Source organism: Schistocerca americana, chromosome 2, assembly GCF_021461395.2.
Source record: "Schistocerca americana isolate TAMUIC-IGC-003095 chromosome 2, iqSchAmer2.1, whole genome shotgun sequence".
NCBI lineage: Eukaryota > Metazoa > Arthropoda > Insecta > Orthoptera > Acrididae > Schistocerca > Schistocerca americana.
In genome coordinates this window covers 799,608,788-799,629,933 of record NC_060120.1, presented here as the reverse complement: position 1 = coordinate 799,629,933, position 21,146 = coordinate 799,608,788, and positions in this window count along the sequence as shown.

Genomic DNA, 21,146 nt, shown 5'->3' with positions numbered 1-21,146 from the left:
CTTACTGAGGGTGTCAGGGAAAGGGTGATCATCATGGAGAAGAGGATAGTAGGGGGAGGGTTTAGTTCCGGTAAGGCGACGGAAGGCTGACCAGAACTTGGACGAGTTGATAGGTAGGGTAGCACTTAAATGGATGCATGTCTGTCGCCAGTCCCGGCGTTTCTTAGCCTCGAGCAAGTTTTGGATATGTCGCTGGAGTTGCCGGTGGCGTCGTAGTGTGTCCGGGACACGTGTGTGGAGGAAGTCACGGTAGAGATGGCGGGATTTATGGAGGAGGAGGAGGCCTGTGGGGGGTAAGGTAGGACGGTGGGGGTGGGTGGCGACGGTAGGGACATAGGCCGCCACGGCGTCAGACAAGGTCTGTTGGAGAACGGAGGCGGCATGGGTAACATCGTCAGGGTGGTGGTAGGTGAAGGGGTGGCCTTCAACCCGGGTGGAGAGGGTATCCCGGTAGGCATTCCAGTCGGCACAGGAATAGTTATGGACGTACTTCGGGGGAGGGTCATTATGAGGGTCGGGGCGGGGGCGACGACCGTCTGAAACGGTGAGTTTTTTTTTCTATTTTGTGATTTTGGTCACCTTACACAAAGGTGGGCTGTCAGCAGCAAAGTATGCCACTCTTCAGCTTTGAGGTTTACAATAAGTGTTAGATATAGGTGGCACAGAGAATACGATCTAAACGGTGGGCAAAAAATATAGACACTAAAAAACAAAAAACATGGAGCTGGTCACACTGGACGAGAAATATCACTAACACTAGTTGACATGGCGCACGTAACATGGATGACGGCTACGGGACACGTGAACAGTGGTGGCGTGACGGCGAAAGAACACTACACACAAATGAAGGCACACACACGAGACACTGATGGTGATGATCTCCGGCACGTGAATGTTCACTGAGCGTGTGCGAGTCCGGGGACCTGCCAAGAGAGGAGGAGGAGGAAGGGCAGTGGGAGAGGGAGAGGGGAGAGCAGAGATGCGATGGGCTGGGGAGAGAGGGGGAGGGAGGAAGGGGGAGGGGAAGCTCAGGGGGCTCAGGGGAAGAGGGGTGGTGGGAGGGGGATGGGGAAAAGGGAAAGAGAAGTGAGGGAGGGTGCCTAAAGGAAAGGACCAGTAAGTGGGGGGGAGGATCAAAGTTGATAGGAGGGGTAGGTGGAGGGGAGGAGGACAACATCGGGGAGGGGAAGCTGGCGGAAGCCACCTTGGGAGAGGATAAGAAGGGTGGAGAGATGGAGACCGGGTGGGACGTGGGAATACAGGCGCGGCATTGGGCAGGGGTGGGAGAGGATGGGTGAGACAAGCAGGTGAGGAATATCGAGTTTGCAGGAGGTGTACAGGATCCATATCCTTTCAAGGAAAAGGAAGAGGTGGGGGAAGGGGATGAGATCGTACTGGATCCACGTGGGGGAAGGGAGACGGATGCGAAAGGCGAGGCGGAGAGCATGGCGTTCAAGGATTTGGAGGGATTTATAAAAGGTGGGTGGGGCGGAGATCCAGGCCGGATGGGCGTAACAAAGAATTAGGATGAGGGATTTATTGGTGTGGAGGATGGTGGAGGGGTCCAGACCCCACGTATGGCCGGAAAGGAGCTTGAGGAGACGGAGACGGAGTCGGGAGCGTGCCTTGGCTTGGATTGTCCAGAGATGGGGAGTCCAGGAGAGGCGACAGTCGAGGGTGACGCCAAGGTACTTAAGGGTGGGAGTGAGGGCGATGGGACGGCCATAGATGGTAAGATAGAAATCAAGGAGACGGAAGGAAGGGGTGGTTTTGCCTACAATGATCGCCTGGGTTTTGGAGGAATTGACCTTGACCAACCACTGGTTGCACCAAGCAGTGAACCAGTCAAGATGGGATTGGAGAAGGTGTTGGGAGCGCTGCAGGGTGGGGGCAAGGGCAAGGAAGGCGGTGTCATCGGCAAACTGGAGAAGGTGGACGGGGTGTGACGACGTCGGCATGTCCGCCGTATACAAAAGGTACAGAACGGGGGAGAGGACGTAGCCTTGGGGCACACTGGCGGAGGGAAAAAAGGTGTAGGAATCTGTGTTATGGATGGTGACATAGGAAGGACGGTGGGAGAGAAAGGAGCCGATCAGACGGAAGTATTTAATGGGAAGGGCGAAGGTTTGGAGCTTGAAGAGGAGACCGGAATGCCATACGCGGTCATAGGCACGTTTGAGGTCCAGGGAGAGGAAGATTGTGAAGCGACAGGAATTAAGCTGGTCGGAAAGGAGATGAGTGAGGTGAAGGAGAAGGTCGTCGGAAGAGCAGGATGGTCGAAAGCCACACTGGGTAACGTGAAGGAGGCGGTGCTGGCAGAGATGCTGATGGATGCGTCGGGTGAGGATAGATTCCAGGACCTTGCTGAAGACCGAGGTAAGGCTGATGGGATGGTAGGAGGAGACGGCGGATGGCGGTTTGCCAGGTTTAAGGAAAATGAGGATACGGGAGGTTTTCCATAGGTCGGGGTAGTAACTGGTGGACAGGACAACATTGTAGAGCCTGGCCAGAGTGGAGAGGAAAGAGACAGGAGCTTCACGAAGGTGACGGTAGGTGACACGATCGTGACCAGGAGCGGTGTTGCGTTTTGTGTGGAGTGTATCAATGAGATCCTGTTTAGTGATAGGGGCATTGAGTTCCGTGTGTGCAATGTTGTCCAAGTACTGGAAACCAGGTGTGAGGGGAGGGACAGAGGTGTCAGTTCGATCATGGACATCTGGGAAGAGGGAGGAATCGAACTGGGGATCATCGGGGATGGAAAAGATATCGGAGAGATAGGAGGCAAAGTGATTGGCCTTACTGAGGGTGTCAGGGAAGGGGTGATCATCATGGAGAAGAGGATAGCAGGGGGAGGGTTTAGTTCCGGTAAGGCGACGGAAGGCTGACCAGATCTTGGACGAGTTGATAGGTAGGGTAGCATTTAAACGGGTGCATGTCTGTCGCCAGTCCCGGCGTTTCTTAGCCGTGAGCAAATTACGAATGTGTTGCTGGGGTTGCCAGTGGCATTGTAGTGTGTCCGGGACACTCGTGTGGAGGAAGGCACGGTAGAGACGGCGGGATTTACGGAGGAGGAGGAGGCCTGTGGGGTTAAGGTAGGATGGTGGTGGTGGGTGGCGACAGTAGGGATGTGGGCCTCCACGGCCTCAGACAAGGTCTGCTGGAGAAAGGAGGCGGAATGGATAACATCGTCAGGGTGGTGGTAGGTGAAGGGGTGGCCTTCAACCCAGGTGGAGAGCGTATCCCGGTAGGCATTCCAGTCGGCACAGGAATAGTCATAGACGTACTTCGGGAGAGGGTCATTACGAGGGTCGGGGTGGGGGCGACGACCGTCTGAAACGGTGAGGAGGACGTGACTTTTAAATATTGATAACTCTTATAGAAACCAATTGTGATACAGTAAAAGACAAATACAGTTACCCATATAAAATTATTAAAAGGAAATATATAAAGATAGGTCTGACACTTTTATGGTGAATTTACCGTAAAAAATTAATATACATAATACATTGCCTGTAGCAACCTATAAATTACCTATGAAAGATAAAGCTGAAGAAAAGGCAGATCAATGATCGGCGCCCTCTGTTGGGTCGGCCACCAGGACGTTATGTAGGCGCGCACCGATCGTAAGAACCACTACAGAGCTGTACATACGTCGTGGTATGTCTCCCACAGAAAACGTTTAAACAACATATTAACAGTCAATAAATAAATTATCTAGTCTGGCCATACAATCCATGAATAGGTAGGAGATAACCTGTTACAGGATTAGAGCGACGAATGTATGGAAGTGTGGCAAATGCCTACTGTTCTCAACATAAATCATCAAGCGAGGCTAGGTATAAATACGCGAGGCGTTATTTGGTTATCGTAGTACGTTATCAAACAAATCAAAGTAAGTGTTGGGCATAAAATCGCTTTACACATTGAGTATCCTATTGGGCTCATGCTATTTGGCCTTGTAAATCTCCAACTTATCCAACAAGTCGAGAGGGCGACCATTTTGTGCCCTGTGTAGAATACGCACACAACTCTCAATATTGCCTCCAGTGTGGCCGGTTTCTGCCAAATGCATTCCCTATGCAGTTTTGTTATGTGCCTGCAAATGCTCCCTGAATCTTATTTTAAAAGAATAGCCAGTTTGACCGATAAAAAATTTGCCACAACTACTACAAACGAACTCGTAAATCCCAGAACCGTCAAATTTATCAGAATCATTATCCAAACTATGTTTTAACCGGAGTTCTAGAGTGTTGTTAACTTGGAAACCACATCTACCCGTAGATTTACTCAAACACGTTTCTATTTGTTGGAACATTTTCCCGTAAAATTTCGTTGGAATAGTTTTCAGGTTTTCTTTATTATTTCTTTTTTCTAGATGACTGCGGGTCTGCCTACTATTTACTTGCTGTTTTTTTATCCTATTGCTCGGGCGCCTAACATCATTTGCTGAGAAACCGTTGGCTACTGCAATTTGCTTTAATATACTAAGTTCTTGGCGTATTTCATTGTCGGCCAATGGCAATCGAAAAAGTCGATGGGTCATAGAGGTGAAAAAGGCCGTTTTATATCGTGGCGGATGGCATGAACTGGCTCCGACAATAATATCTGTACGTGTAGGCTTTCTGAAAATCGAAAATTTATGTCTGTTATCAACCTTCTTAACGGTAAGGTCTAAATAGTTAATGGAGCCCACTTCTTCTATTTCTGTAGTAAACGCTATTTTTTGATTGATGCTGCCTATGGCTTGAGCAACCTCATTCTCGTCCCCCTTTAACAGCAACAAGATATCGACATAACGTTTATAATATATAGTCTTGTCTTTCACTCGTGGAAACATAGCAAAGAACTTACGTTCTAAGTCGTTCATGAAAATGTCTGTTAACGTACCAGCCAAACTGTTACCCACCCCAAGACCATCTTTTTGTTGATATATTTTGCCATTGAAGGTACAATAGTTATAAGTTAACGCAAATTCCAAAAGTTCTAGTAATTCTGTGTATTCTGCAGTACTAATCTTATTATGAGTTACCAGATTACGTTTAATGATCTTAATCGTTTCCTTTATCTAGGATGGCTAATGTCGCATTATTTGGAATATGTATATCTTCAATCACATTAGCAAGGTCAGAAATATTTTAAACCCCAAAATTGGTAGTGAAAGTGTACACTGCTTTAAGTTTGTTGTTAAGAAACTTATTCAGTTTACAACATGGCGATGACAAATTGTTAACAATTGGACGGACTGGGTTTCCCTTCTTATGTATCTTAACCTGTGATCTCAGCTGGGGGAGGTTAGGATTCATCATTTTTAGCTATTTCTTTTCGTAATCGTTAAGCAGAAATTGGGAGCTGTCTATCTTTTTCTGTAGATCTATCTGGAACTTCTGTGTTGGGTCTTTGTGAACTTCTATTATCTCATTTTCAGAGAAGAATTCCTTCGTTTTCTTAACATAGTCCTCTTCATATATAAAGACCGCTGTATTACCCTTGTCTGCACGAATGACCATTGCCTTCTCGTTTTCTAACTTTGTATATACACTAGGTGTATATATTTTTATATTGCAGATCTGAGTATGGTCATTACTGACTGAAACCGGTCATCGTCAAAATAATTGATATTGTGATTAAAGACTGGAATAAAAAACATTTGACAGTATTGGATCACTATTCTATACGTGACTATGTCGCAGCTGGTGAAATGTCATTATATTTTCTAGGCTAAGTAATGTAATTTTTATTCTGATGAAGATCGCCTTAGTGCTGTCGAAACCATGGTCAATTTTACAATAATTTTGTGCACCTGAGGTGACCATACATACATCCTGTAATTAACTTTCCTAAATTGCTACAGGCAAATGTCGGGATGGTATCATTGACAGGATACGGTCGATTTCCTTCCCCACCCTTGAAACATACCAAGCATTTGACCAGTCTCTAATGACTTCGATGTTGACGGGACGCTAAACTCCAGTATTCCAGCCTTCCTTCCGAAGGACGGATCACTACTAACAGTGTCGCGATAGCTCACATCACAAGACACTGCGGAGGGATTTGGAATTTCATCCAGGACGTTGTAGCAAAGACCGATGATCACGAACTTTGCGTGTCTCCTCCCCTTGCCGGCTAAATACTGTAGATGAAAATTTTCGATAACCGGGATCCGAACTGTCGTAGGAGTCGAGCACCACTGATCAAGAGTGCGTTAGCGACCTGAGCTATGAAGGCGGGACTGTGTGCGTCAGGATGCATCGAAAAAGGTTTTGAAGAATAAGTTTTATAAGATTCTGTGCGGTTTTGTAGAATATAATAAAGGAACACACATTGCTTTTGTCGGTTTTAAAAATCTTTTGACAGTATCAGTAGACAGAAAGTTTGGAAGATAATGACGAGTAGCGGATATCCGAAACATCTAGTAAATGCGATAAAATTTTTGTACAAGAACGTAACTATCGCTCTAGATCTCAGCGGAAGAGTGACTAATTAGATACCAACTGACAAAGGAGTACGACAAGGCTACTGTATCTCCCCAACTTTTTTTAAACATTTACATACGTTAAATGATGCATATATGAAAACAGAATTTCAAGAAGATACACACCTAGACAGGAGCACTCTTTTAAATAATTTACTACATGCTGACGATGCAGTGTACTTAGCAGATATACCGAGCGGGGTGGCGCAGTGGTTAGACACTGGACTCGCATTCGGGAGGACGACGGTTCAATCCCGCGTCCGGCCATCCTGATTTAGGTTTCCCGTGATTTCCCTATATCGCTCCAGGCAAATTCCGGGATGGTTCCTTTGAAAGGGTACGGCCGACTTCCTTCCTCGTCCTTCCCTAATCCGATGAGACCGATGACCTCGCTGTCTGGTCTCCTTCCCCAAACCAACCAACCACCACCAACTTAGCAGATATAGAAGAGGACCTTCAGAAAGGAATTTGCTTACTGAAACAAATAAGACACTAAAATCTCGACAGAACAAAATAAGACTTCACGGGGAAAGAACACATATTCAACCGGGTATGCTGAACAAATGACAAAAACCTTGAAGCAAAACTAGTAAAGATACTCAAATTAAATTCTAGAAAACAGTTGCAGTTCCCACACTGCTGTATGGAAGGGAGACCCGGGTTATTAGCAGAAAGCAAAAAAGCTGATTTCGGGCACAAGAAATGAAATACCTGAGACGAGTTAGAGACTAAGGAGTCAAGCTATTACAGAAGAAGTAAAGAAAATTTGGCCTTAATGATAAAATTCTACTTTATAGAAGAAAACACAACGAACATCTAGAAAGAATGGAGAGTGACAGACTTCCCTTAAAGGCTAGAAATTATAAGTGTCGAGGAAGAAGCGATAGAGGAAGACCCCGGCAACGATGGGTACCGTAACAGACAACTTCGCCAAATACCTGAAGAGAAGCAGAAGAAAGAACTTCATCTTGAGGTGGAGGTACACTATCCCCGATAACGGTATCTACATTCGCGTTTAGTTCGCCGTTTCAGACCTCGTTTAACGAAAGAGAATTGTAAAGGTACAGGTCCATTATCGAATATGCTGTACACTGACGAAGAAGCGAGCAGTGTGAGATCTCATATCGGACAACTACGCTCGTGCAATTTCGAGCAATACTTTTGTAGTGCAACTTGGGAGTAGTACACCCGTAATCTTTAAAAGAAGGGCAACACGTATGGCTGCCCTAGCGAGAGCGCCACGGCGATGTTGAAAACACTGGACTGGCAGACGCTTCAAAACAGACTGGGGCAAACTATCCCGAGGGGGCCACTACTTACAAAGATTGAAGAATTGGCTTAAAATTGATGAACGTAGGAACGTACTACCACCCCCAGTCTATTCGTCTCGTAGGGAACGCGAGCACAAAGTTAGACTAATTAAGGCGTTTGCAGAAGCATTTAACCAATCTTTCTTCCCGGTCTTTGTACATGGATGGAAAGGGAAGAAACCTAATAACGGGTCCAGTAGGAAGTACCCTCCACCATCCACTTCTCAGTGTTTTGCAAAGTATGGAAGTGGATGTAAATGTACAGGGTGTGCGAGAAGTCTCCGTACACCTTAAGCCCTGTTTAGTATCAAATGTTATTAAGCAAGTTGGCAGCTATGTTACACTACAGGCCATTAAAATTGCTACACCGCGAAGATGACGGGTTACAGACGCGAAATTTAACCAACAGGAAGAAGATGCTGTGATATTCAAATGGCTAGCTTTTCAGAGCATTCACACAAGGGTGCTGCCTTGAGGAAAGTTTCCAACCGATTTCTCATAGGCCGGCCGAGGTGGCCGAGTGGTCTAGGCGCTACAGTCTGGAACCGCGCGGTCGCAGGTTCGAATCCTGCCTCGGGCATGGATGTGTGTGATGACCTTAGGTTAGTTAGGTTTAAGTAGTTCTAAGTTCTAGGGGACTGATAACCTCAGAAGTTAAGTCCCATAGTGCTCAGAGCCATTTGAACCATTATGCTTTCTCATATACAAACAGAGCCGTTAAAAAATAAATGGTACCCGTGGTCTAGGGGTAGCGTCTTTGATCCATAATCAAAACGTCTTCGGTCCCGGGTTCGATCCCCGCCACTACCTAAATTTTGATAAATAATCAGCATTGGCGGCCGAAGACTTCCGGCATAAGAAGTCAGCCTCATTCTGCCAACGGCCTTGTCAAGGAGGCGGAGGAGCGGATAGAGGTTCAGGGCACTCTCTTGTCCTAGGGGTGTGAAATTGCCCCTAAAGGCGGAAGAATCAGCAATGATCAACGACATGAGGATGCAGAAGGCAATGGAAACCACTGCATTAAAGACACGTAACGTGTATCCACAGGACATGTGGCCTGTAATTGAAGAAGTGTAATGATGATCTCTCCATTGGCAAAAGATTCCGAAATAGTCCCCCATTCGTATCTCCGGGAGGGGACTGCCAAGGGGGAGGTTACCATGAGAAAAAGATTGAATAATCAACGAAAGGATAACGTTCTACGAGTCGGGGCGTGGAATGTCAGAGGCTTGAACGTGGTAGGGAAACTAAAAAATTTGAAAACGGATATGCAAAGGCTCAATCTAGATATAGTAGGGGTCAGTGAAGTGAAGTGGAAGGAAGACAAGGATTTCTGGTCAGATGAGTATCAGAGGAGAAAGACTAATTGAGTTCTGTAACAAGTTTCAGCTAGTAATAGCGACTACCCAGTTCAAGAATCACAAGAGGAGGAGGTATACTTGGAAAAGGCCGAGAGATACGGGAAGATTTCAATTAGATTACATCATGGTCAGACAGAGATTCCGAAATCAGATACTGGCGTACCCAGGAGCAGATATAGACTCAGACCACAATATAGTAGTGATGAAGAGTAGGCTGAAGTTCAAGACATTAGTCAGGAAGAATCAATACGCAAAGAAGTGGGATACGGAAGTACTAAGGAATGACGAGATACGTTTGAAGTTCTCTAACGCTATAGATACAGCAATAAGGAATAGCGCAGTAGGCAGTACAGTTGAAGAGGAATGGACATCTCTAAAAAGGGCCATCACAGAAGTTGGGAAGGAAAACATAGGTATAAAGAAGGTAGCTGCGAAGAAACCATGGGTAACAGAAGAAATACTTCAGTTAATTGATGAAAGGAGGAAGTACGAACATGTTCCGGGAAAATCAGGAATACAGATATACGAGTCGCTGAGGAATGAAATAAATAGTAAGTGCAGGGAAGCTAAGACGAAATGGCTGCAGGAAAAAATGTGAAGACATCGAAAAAGATATGATTGTCGGAAGGACAGACTCAGCATACAGGAAAGTCAAAACAACCTTTGGTGACATTAAAAGCAACGGTGGTAACATTAAGAGTGGAACGGGAATTCCCCTGTTACATGAAGAGGAGAGAGCAGATAGGTGGAAAGAATACATTGAAAGCCTCTATGAGGGTGAAGATTTGTCTGATGTGATAGAAGAAGAAACAGGAGTCGATTTAGAAGAGATAGGGGATCCAGTATTAGAATCGGAATTTAAAAGAGCTTTGGAGGACTTACGGTCAAATAAGACAGAAGGGATTGATAACATTCCATCAGAATTTCTAAAATCATTGGGGCAAGTGGCAACAAAACGACTATTCACGTTGGTGTGTAGAATATATGAGTCTGGCGATATACCATCTGACTTTCGGAAAAGCATCATCCACACAATTCCGAAGACGGCAAGAGGTGACAAGTGCGAAAATTATCGCACAATCAGCTTAACAGCTCTTGCATCGAAGCTGCTTACAAGAATAATGTACAGAAGAATGGAAAAGAAAATTGAGAATGCGCTAGGTGACGATCAGTTTGGTTTGAGGAAAAGTAAAGGGACGAGAGAGGCAATTCTGACGTTACGGCTAATAATGGAAGCAAGGCTAAAGAAAAATCAAGACACTTTCATAGGATTTGTCGACCTGGAAAAAGCGTTCGACAATATAAAATGGTGCAAGCTGTTCGAGATTCTGAAAAAAGTAGAGGTAAGCTATAGGGAGAGACGGGTCATATACAATATGTATAACAACCAAGAGGGAATAATAAGAGTGGACGATCAATAACGAAATGCTCGTATTAAGAAGGGTGTAAGACAAGGCTGTAGCCTTTCGCCCCTACACTTCAAACTGTACATCGAGGAAGCAATGATGGAAATAAAAGAAAGGTTCAGGAGTGGAATTAAAATACAAGGTGAAAGGATATCAATGATATGATTCGCTGATGACATTGCTATCCTGAGTGAAAGTGAAGAAGAATTAAGTGATCTGCTGAACGGAATGAACAGTCTAATGAGTACACAGTATGGTTGACCACGATGGCACCGAAACAGAGGACGACCGAAGAAAGGCAGAAATACTGAATTCAGTGTTCCGAAACTGTTTCACTGCGGAAAATCGTAACACGGTCCCTGACTTCAGCCGTCGCACGGACGCCAAAATGGAAAATATTGAAATAAACGATATCGGAATTGAAAAACAACTGCTATCACTTAGTAGCGGAAAAGCATCCGGACCAGACGAGATACCCTTAAGATTCTACAGTGATTATGCTAAAGAACTTGCCCCCTTTCTATCAGCAATTTATTGTAGATCGCTGGAAGAACGTAAAGTACCTAGCGACTGGAAGAAAGCGCAGGTCGTTCCCATTTTCAAGAAGGGTCATAAATCAGATGCGAATAATTATAGGCCTATTTCGCTTACGTCAATCTGTTGTAGAATAATGGAACATGTTTTGTGTTCTCGTATTATGACGTTCTTAGATAATACAAATCTCCTTCATCATAACCAACATGGATTCCGCAAACAGAGATCATGTGAAACTCAGCTCGCCCTATTTGCCCAAGAAATTCACAGTGCCGTAGACACTGGCGAGCAGATTGATGCCGTATTCCTGGACTTCAGGAAGGCATTTGATACGGTTCCGCACTTACGTTTAGTGAAAAAAAATACGAGCTTACGGAATATCGGACCAGGTTTGTGATTGGATTCAGGATTTCCTAGAAGAAAGAACACAACATGTCATTCTTAACGGTTCAAAATCTGCAGATGTAGAGGTAATTTCGGGAGTACCGCAGGGAAGCGTGATAGGACCTTCATTGTTTACAATATACATAAATGACTTAGTTGACAACATCGGTAGCTCCGTGAGGCTATTTGCAGATGACACGGTTGTCTACAAGAAAGTAGCAACATCAGAAGACTCGTACGTACTCCAAGAGGACCTGCAGAGGATTAATGCATGGTGCGACAGCTGGCAGCTTTCCCTAAACGTAGATAAATGTAATATAATGCGCATACATAGGGGCAGAAATCCATTCCAGTACGATTATGCCATAGGTGGTAAATCATTGGAAGCGGTAACGACCATAAAATACTTAGGAGTTACTATCCGGAGCGATCTGAAGTGGAATGATCACATAAAACAAATAGTGGGAAAAGCAGGCGCCAGGTTGAGATTCATAGGAAGAATTCTAAGAAAATGTGACTCATCGACGAAAGAAGTAGCTTACAAAACGCTTGTTCGTCCGATTCTTGAGTATTGCTCATCAGTATGGGACCCTTACCAGGTTGGATTAATAGAAGAGATAGACATGATCCAGCGAAAAGCAGCGCGATTCGTCATGGGGACATTTAGTCAGCGCGAGAGCGTTACGGAGATGCTGAACAAGCTCCAGTGGCGGACACTTCAAGAAAGGCGTTACGCAATACGGAGAGGTTTATTATTGAAATTACGAGAGAGCACATTCCGCGAAGAGATGGGCAACATATTACTACCGCCCACATATATCTCGCGTAATGATCACAACGAAAAGATCCGAGAAATTAGAGCAAATACGGAGACTTACAAGCAGTCGTTCTTCCCACGCACAATTCGTGAATGGAACAGGGAAGGGGGGATCAGATAGTGGTGCAATAAGTACCCTCCGCCACACACCGTAAGGTGGCTCGCGGAGTATAGATGTAGATGTAGATGTAGATGTAGGTTTGAGAGTAAATCGGAGCAAGACGAAGGTAATGAGAAGTAGTAGAAATGAGAACAGCGAGAAACTTGAACATCAGGATTGATCGTCATGAAGTCAATGAAGTTAAGGAGTTCTGCTACCTAGGCAGTAAAATAACCAATGACGGACGGAGCAAGGAGGACTTCAAAAGCAGACTCGCTACGGCAAAAAAGGCATTTCTGGCCAAGAGAAGTCTACTAATATCAAATACCGGCCTTAATTTGAGGAAGAAATTCCTGAGGATGTACGTCTGGAGTACAGCATTGTATGGTAGTGAAACATGGACTGTGGGAAAACCGGAACAGAAAAGAATCGAAGCATTTCAGATGTGGTGCTATAGACGAATGTTGAAAATTAGGTGGACTGATAAGGTAAGGAATGAGGAGGTTCTACGCAGAATCGAAGAGGAAAGGAATATGTGGAAAACACTGATAAGGAGAAGGGACAGGATGATAGGACATCTGCTAAGATATGAGGGAATGACTTCCATGGTACTAGAGGGAGCTGTAGAGGGCAAAAACTGTAGAGGAAATGCATACCATCACGTTTCCGGCTTTGATAAAGGTCGGATTGTAACCTATCGCGATTACGGTTTGTCATATCGCGACATTGCTGCTCGCATTGGTCGAGATCCAATGACTGTTAGCAGAATATGGAATCGGTGGGTTCAGGAGGATAATACGGAACGCCGTGCTGGATCCCAACAGCCTCGTATCACTAGCAGTCGAGATGACAAGCATCCTTTCCGCATGGCTGTAACGGATCGTGCAGCCACGTCTCGATCCCTGAGTTAACAGACGGGGACTTTTGCAAGACAACAACCATCTTCACGAACAGTTCGACTAATTTTACAGCAGCATGGACTATCAGCTCGGAGACCATGGCTGCGGTTACCCTTGAAGCTTCATCACAGACAGGAGCGCCTGCGATAGTGTACTCAACGACGGACCTGGATGCACGAATCACAAAACGTCACTTTTTCGGATGAATCCAGGTTCTGTTTACAGCATCATGATGGTCGTATCCGTGTTTGGCGACATCGCGGTGAACGCACATTGGAGGCGTGTATTCGTCATCGCCATACTGGCGTATCACCCGGCGTGATTGTATGGGGTGCCATTAGTTACACGTCTCGGTCAACTCTTGTTCGCATTGACAGCACTTTGAACAGTAGACGTTATTTTTCAGATGTGTTACGACCCGTGGCTCTACCCTTTATTCGATCTCTGCGAAACACTACATTTCAACGGGATAATGCACGACCGCATGTTGCAGGTCCTGTATGGGCCTTTCTGGATACAGAAAATATTCGACTGCTGCCCTGGCCAGCACATTCTCCAGATCTCTCACCAATTGAAAACGTCTGGTCAATGGTGGCCGAGCAACTGGCTCGTCACAATACGCCGGACACTACTCTTCATGAACTGTGGTGTCGTGTCGAAGCTGCACGGGCACACGCCACCCAAGCTCTGTTTGACTCAATGCCCAGGCGTATCAAGGCCGTTATTACGGCCAGAGGAGGTTGTTCTGGGTACTGATTTCTCTGGTTCTATGTACCCAAATTGCGTGAAAATGTAATCACATGTCAGTTCTAGTATAATATATTTGTCCAATGAATACCCGTTTATCATCTGCATTTCTTCTTGGTGTAGCAATTTTAATGGCCAGTAGTGTACTTCTTATCAACTTTTGGATCCAATTGTTGGCCTCATTTTTACACGTTTTCAGAGTTGCAGTCGCTGTCGATTTATAATTTGTGGCCATGGCAGATGTAAGTGGTCACAGTTGCACTATAGGTGAGCGTTTGGTGACGGGCGTCTCGGTGCACGAACAACACTCAGGGCAGACAATGAGACAGATTACTGAAGCATTCCAGGAAAGATGTAATAATGCTCCACCGCGAGGGGCAATACCTCTGGATTGGCAAAGACGTGCGCTTGCTTTTAGCAGCGTTACACACAGGTCGTGGAGTGGAAGGAAGAAGAGACGAGAAGAAACATGTGCCTGAATGTCTGTCTCGATTGAATAGTCTCCTACGAAGTTTTACGTAAGCCTGCTTCAGATCTCGGTATATAGGGGACAACAATGCGAGATTACTTGAAAAAAGTTAAGATCAGATCTTTTCGACCGACGTTCATAAACGAGTTATTGTATACGGACCGGAATGGGCGCGGTTTAGCCTGCCGTGCTTCGTTAACTCAGTTTGCAGATGCAGTGAACCGCGTCAAGGTTGTGTTTTCAGACGAATGTGCTATTTATCACAGCTCACGCGCAAGAAATCGAATTAGAAAGGAACCCACACGCGTAATGATATGGGCAGCGATGAAGTAACATCTGGTGGACCGTACTTTTTTGGAGAGATTGTAAACGGTGTAAATTATTTACACATGCATAACCAAAAGCGTATTTTTGTCTCAGATCTTACACTGATTGCTATATCATTCGCAGTGATAGAGTGGGAAAAAAATTTGGTTAATACCTCAGCTTTAGGAAAGGGACCTCACAGAATGCATATGGTTGCATTAAGACCGAGCGTCTTCTCACTACTATCTTGGAGTGCACGAGTTTCTAAACGAATAACTTCCAGGACAGTGGATAGGTCGTGGATTATCACCAACATCAGCTCCTTTTAAGAATAGAAATAACCACTCGTCAGCTGCATAACTCTTTTTTTTAAATTTGAGCCGCTGTCAACGTTATTTCTATTCTTAGAAATTCTCTAATTGACAGCCATGAATAAAATTTTAACACCAGCTCCCTCAAAATGGCCGCCAAGAAGTCCGGACACCACATGTGACAATTCCTTAAGGGGAGTCATTAAGGAGCATGTATTTGCACGTCGTAGTGCCACGAACGAAGAACTGCACAATGCTATTGCGGATGGGTTTTGCACTATAACAGCAGACATGCTTAAAAAATGTGTCAAGAAAAACACGAAGGCATATGAAAATGCAAGAAGACAGCAACCATCCACTATTGATACTGCTATTTATTTAGGTAAATAGCGCCGTTACCGGTTTCGAACTGGCAAGTTCATCGGACGGCTGTTCACATGATTTTCAAGATACACTTTACATTATCGTCCGTTTTCGATTATTATTCTTCCACTTTAGCGAAGTATTTTTGGTGTGTTGTTGCCCTATGGTAGAAAACAGTGTTAGAAGTTCCAAAAATGTTCAAATGTTTGTGAAATCTTATGGGACTTAACTGCTAAGGTCATCAGTCCCTAAGTTTACACACTACTTAACCTAAATTATCCTAAGGACAAACACACACACCCATGCGCGAGGGAGGACTCGAACCTGCGCCAGGACCAGCCGTAGAAGCTCCCTATGTGAAAATAACTATTCCCCAAACGATGAAATGTGACGATAAGTGATTATGGTACTTAAGTCGAAATTTCATTGCGATTTTGTTGCGAAGTTGCAGGATTGTATTTTTCGAATATTCCAAAATGTATCCAGCACTTACGTAATTTGTACATCACCATATTGTGCAAAGCAGCACACACACACACACACACACACACACACATACACACACACACACACGCCAAAAATAATTTGCCACATGTGAAGTTATCACAAAGATTGCAGATTTAAAAATACAACAGTGTCAGAGACGTTCTCTCTCAGAGACATTGTTTCCTACCGTAGGGCAACAACACACCAAAAATACTTCGCCACAGTGGAAGACTAATAATCGAAAACAGACGATAATGTAAAGTGTATCTTGAAAATCATGTTAACAGCCGTCTGATGATGAACTTGCCAGTTCGAAACCGGTAACGGCGCTATTTACCTAAATAAATAGCACTATCAATAGTGGCTGGTTGCTGTCTTCTTCTCTGTAAGAATTAACCTACATTAATTGTACACAGCCACGGTCTCACCATGACAGTTTTAGACAAAATAGCATATGGAAATGTGTTTATATCGTGGTCGGGAACAGACCGATATACTGAACTCCTAATACCTAAGTAAGTATTGGGGATAAAACAAATCAAATCAATAAGCATTCGATACTAGGGATTTTTTCCCGCCCTGTAGGTGCCTCGACGAACTTCTTTAGAAGTGTCAGCATAACGGAAGTGTAGCAGGATCTTCAGAGATGGGGAGAAAAGCGGAGATGCTAGTTTACGGTTCATTTCACGGCTCTCTCTCTCTCAGAGATTGCTACTTCGGCAGAGCGAAATGGCGAGAGCCTGCAAAGACTGGGACGGGCTCGTGAAAGTGGTTGCCGAGATGGAGGCGTGGGCGAGGGCGAGACGCGTCAGTCGTGTTCGGCAGACAGGGGCAGCAGATGCAAACTCGCTGGATCTGGGTTCGATACCCCGCCCGTTGTCCTACGACGACCTCTCGACCAGGCCTGCAGAGAAACTCCGCTGCAAGAGATCGTGGCTTCGGAGAAAGCCATTCCGTCTCTGATGGAGGCGTGCTAGTAACAGTGGCCTTTCACGTTTCCACAGCCTGTTCTGCTAGGCAGCTACAACTTAGCATACAGCCGCTCGGGGCTCGTCAGCGCCGCCACACAGAGCCGCCGCGCGTCTTGAAGAGCGTGAAGGCCGTGGTCGCCTTAGGCTCTTCTTGCTCCAATTTTCCCTTGGTTCTATCAGGATACTATGCGATGAACTATCTGGAAACGTGGCTTCTTCTTCCAGGATTCTTGTAGTGTAACGTCCGGGAGCGAGATATTACAGCTACACTTCTAGAGTGTATCACAGCGTTTTGTGGAGCGAGATGTGGGTAAATGACGTGCAGAATGACAGCTTCAGACCACTGTCATTTAAAACCATGCAACTGGGAAATAAAATAATTTTTAAAAGAATATTTATTTGCCCAGGAAATTAATCAAAAATTTACAGTTAAAAACAAAAAATTAGTTAACAAAATACTTTTATGAAACCCGGCTCATCTGTCAAAGAAATCAGCATAGAATTTGTACTAAAAATACAACAAGTTACGTTGGAAGCTATTTAGACGGAGTGCGTCCACAGGATACAAATTGTGGTGTCACCGCCAGACACCCCACTTGCTAGGTGGTAGCCTTTAAATCGGCCGCGGTTCGTTAGTATACGTCGGACCCGCGTGTCGCCCATATCAGTGATTGCAGACCGAGCGCCGCCACACGGCAGGTCTAGTCTAGAGAGACTACCTAGCACTCGCCCCAGTTGTACAGCCGATTTTGCTAGCGATGGTTCACTCTCTACATACGCTCTCATTTGCAGAGACGACAGTTTAGCATAGCCTTCAGCTACGTCATTTTCTACGACCTAGCAAGGCGCCATATTCAGTTACAATGTCTTCTGAACAAATAATATTGTGACTCATGTATCGTCAAGAGCGACGTTCATCATTAGTGGATTAAAGTTAAGTATCAAAGTAATTACGCCCGCTTTCTGAATTCTAATTCCTTGTCATGTTCCAGACCTCATGTCCGTATAATTCTTCCCTCCTCACGCCAGCCTGCGTGAGCTAAAACGCGTGCATTTCGGCCCTCACTAGTAACACGGTGTTGGCTCTTATGCCAACACAACACAAATGTCAATGGTTAATTCCCATACTGGCCATTGTAACAGGTTATACAAGGAAACAACTCTGAAAGATAAATATTAGCGTTCATCAAACGATTACAATTTTTATCGTACCAATATGGACCTGTGGCTATTATATTCCGTCCAGCCCCGCCACTATAAAATAAACTATTACTACCGGATGTTACTCTTTAAACTGCGATAAGAAATTTACGTCAAGTTTGTCAACATTATTATCTCATGCAGCATGATATGTGCTAACGCACACTGGGCAAGTTCAAAATTTAATGAGTCCGACCACTAAAAAATTTAAGGTTATATCTCATCAAATTACAGTCGTAAGAAGTTCCACTTGTAAAATACCATGGCAACCCGATAAATATAAAACAACTTACAATATTCTAGATAGCAACAATTACAAAAATATTTCTTAAGATACAATCATAAAAACCCTTTACAACATTCATCATGGACAACAATGTGGTCCGTAAAACGCCAACCCCACAGGAGGACAAGCGGTACACAAGCCGTTGTGCCTAACTATTTACGTGAGTAGTGACAGATGTCAAAGCGTAGGCGCCATCTATGAGGTCTGCGTCAATAGCTTGTTTAACCGAACCGTAGGAGCCGGAAACGAACTTCAAATAGCAGTTACTGGATACACCAGCTGGGGAAGAATACCACTCGAGTACAGTTTAGGTAAAACAAGCACTTTAAATAACGGCAGAAACGTTCCGGAAAATTTGATATTTCTTTTCCGCCGTGGCTCTACAAGGAAACAGCTCCCCTTCTGGAAATGTATCTGTGCTCGTGACATCCATTCCTGACTGGTAATAATTCAGGCAACACAGGGTGGTAGCGTGGAGTTGATAAGAATGCCGCTCAATCACCGCGTGCAGCAACAATGGGCAAGACGGACAACAACGCCGGTGCACTCCCCGTAGCTGCGCCTGCTAACTCCGCCATTGGTTTACAATTTCTTGCGGAACTATGCTACTCGTCGGGTCACAACATACTGTCCATTCCGGACACGCCCTCGCCCAACGGTCTAGGATGCTTACGGTAACGCGAAGGTGCCTTCAGGAGTCACAAGAGAGATACGGCACGTTTTGGTAAAAAGGCATGTTGCTAAAAACATATGCCTGACCTAAAAAGGAAGATTAGGATTTAACGTGTGGTCGGTGACGCGGTCATTAGAGACGGTGTATGCTGGTGAAGGATGGTGAAGCAAATGGGATGTGTCCTTTTCAAAGTAACCGCTACTTTAAGCAATTTGGGGAAATGACGTAAAACGTAAATCAGGACGCTGGTGGGGGATTTGAATCACTGTCCTGCCGATTGCGTTTCCTGTGTCTCACCACTGCGGCACATTGCTAGATACCTCATGATAATAATACCTTATGAATATTCTCGTAGTCGGTCTTGTTCGGTAAGGCAGATAGATTGGGAGAGATGAGTCGCTTTCGTGATACACCGACTTCCGTCTTTGCGACGTACTGGGTTGTCTTGCGATGGAACCTGTGAGTGGCATTCATAGTTCTGTAAAAAGGCGTAAAAACAGTGGTCGTAAAAAATTTCAGAAAAACAGGGATCAGAGACAATAGATTTCAAACCCGACGACAGTTGCTGCTGCCAGTGAATCCAGGTCCATCACAACCAGTTTCCGTGCAAACCTTGTGAAGGAAACTGCAATGGACATTAGGAATGGGGTACCTCGTAATAGCTTATGGCAGCACATAAAGCTATCCGTTTATAACAGGTCAAACAACCCAGACACTGGACGGTAGCTGACTGGGTGCATGCAGCGTCTCCGACGAGCTGATGTTTTGCCACTACAAATGACACAAGGCGTTAGGTCCACCGATGACCTAATAATGCTCTTTAACGAGCAGTGTGTGGAGGATGTGGTTGTAGCCGGAGGTGGCTCTGTGGTGTTTTGGTGACGTTTTTTGTACCATGACAAGGTCTTAATTTTTGTTATGGGCATGCCGTGCTGTGGACATTACGAGCTTAAAAGATAAGAACAGCTGTGTTCACATGGCAGCGCGCAAGCGTTCCTGGTGTGACAAACAGTCAGGCACACCATCGTGGCTCAACTGGCGCAATAATTCATCCGATTTCAATCTCATGACAAATTAACAAAAAAAAAAAGACGCATAAGGAAGGAATTATCCGAATGGGACGGAAATCAGTAGATATGAAGTACGTGTACAAACAAATGGTTACAATTTCAGGGAAATGGACGATTCATTCAAGAGAAAGAGCTTCACAAACTGAGCAGGTCAATGACGCGTCCGTGCACCTCTGACTCTTATGCAAGCAGTTATTCGGCTTGGCGTTGATTGACAGAATTGTTGGATGCCTTCCTGAGGTATATCGTGGCGAATTCTGTCCAGCTGATGTGTCAGATCGTCAAAATCCCCAGCTGGTTGTCAGGCTCTGCCCCTGATGCTACAAACGTTCTCAACTGGATGGAGATCCGGCGACCTTTCTGGCCAAGGTAGCATTTGGAAAGCAGAAAGACAAGCAGTTGAAACTATCGCGACGTGCGAACGGGCATCACCGTGCTGAAATGTAGGTCCAGGGTGGGTTCTCATGAAGGGCAACAAAACGGGACATAGAATATCGTTGGCGTAACGGTGTGCTTTAAGGGTGCCGCGGATGACAACCAAAAGGGTCCAGCTTTGAAATTAAATGGTAACCCCGACCATCACTCGTTGTCCGGCCGTATGGCGGGCGACAGTCAGGTTGGTACCCCACTGCTGTCTGTAGCATCTTCGGACACATCTACGCTGGTAATCGGGGTTCAGTTCGAAGCGGGGCTCACCACTGAAGACAATTCTACTCCAGTTAATGAGATTCCAGGCCGAATGTGCCCAACTTCGCTGCGAACGGGCTTGATAGTATACAGAGGTCAATGGTAGTCAGCGCAAGGGACTCCGTGAGCTCAAACCCCTTTCTGCAAGCCGCCTATTAATGGTACTTGTGGGTAGCCGCGCGGTCTTGGGCGCCTTGTCACGGTCCGTGTGGCTCCCCCCGTCGGAGGTTCGAGTCCTCCCTCGGGCATGGGTGTGTGTGTTATAATTAGCGTACCTTAGTTTAAGTTAGACTG